Source organism: Vicia villosa, linkage group LG1 (assembly GCF_029867415.1).
Source record: "Vicia villosa cultivar HV-30 ecotype Madison, WI linkage group LG1, Vvil1.0, whole genome shotgun sequence".
Lineage (NCBI taxonomy): Eukaryota > Viridiplantae > Streptophyta > Magnoliopsida > Fabales > Fabaceae > Vicia > Vicia villosa.
Genome location: NC_081180.1, coordinates 153,223,392 through 153,224,540, shown reverse-complemented (window position 1 = coordinate 153,224,540; position 1,149 = coordinate 153,223,392).

Below are 1,149 nucleotides of genomic sequence, written 5' to 3'. Positions count from 1 at the left end.
GCAAGACATCAGAAGATGGTCAAGCAGAATCAGAACATGCTCTGATGCCAATTGAAGGATAGAAAAACACTTGTAAAGGGGGGTTTGAATAAGTGTGACTTTAAAAACTCTTAAGTAAAAACAATGAACACAATATTTTTATCCTGGTTCGTTGTTAACGAAACTACTCCAGTCCACCCCCTTAGAGTGATTTACCTCACCTGAGGATTTAATCCACTAATCAATATTGATTACAATGGTTTTCCACTTAGATACCCTCTAAGTCTTTTAGAGTATTCTGATCACAACCTGATCACTCTAGGAACACAATGCTTAGATACCCTCTAAGACTTTCTAGAGAATCTGATCACAACTTGATCTTCTCTAGTTCTTTACAAATGAATGTAAACAAATTCTTACAAGAGTTATACAATGCTTCTTAAAAAGCTATAATCACAACTGTGATATTTCTCTTAAAGTTTAAGCTTAATCTCACTAAGATATTACAACAGTAATGAAGTGAGGTTGAAGATGAAGTTTGAGAGCTTTTGAATTTGACAGCATTTCTGTATGTTTGCGCAAAGTGTTGTATTTAGCTTCTCATCAGAACTTCTATTTATAGGCGTTTGAGAAGATGACCTTTGGGAGCATTTAATGCGTTGCGTGATCCGTACAACATTGCATTTAATGTTTCACTTGTTTGTCAACTACCTCGAGCCTTGCTTTTCCTGCTTTAACTGACTTTGCCTTTAATAGCTTCTAACGTTCCTTTTGTCAGACAGCGTAGCCTGCCATCTTGTACTTGCTTCTGATCTGATCTTTGTAGATACAACGTTTGAATATATCAGAGTCATAGCAGCTTGGTGCAGAGCATCTTCTTGTCTTTTGACCTTGAAGTGCTTCTAGCGCGATACCATGAGAACTTCAGTGCTTCTGCTTCTGATCTCAAGTTCTTATGATGCTTCAATAGACCATGTTCTGATTCTGCTTGACCATCTTCTGATGTCTTGCTAGAGCATGTTCTAATGTTGCATGCTGAACCTTCTGAGTCAGTGCTTCTTGCGCTGATTTTGTGCACTCTTTATATATTTCCTGAAATGGAAATTGCATAGGATTAGAGTACCACATTGTCTCAAGCAAAATTCATATACATTGTTATCATCAAAACAA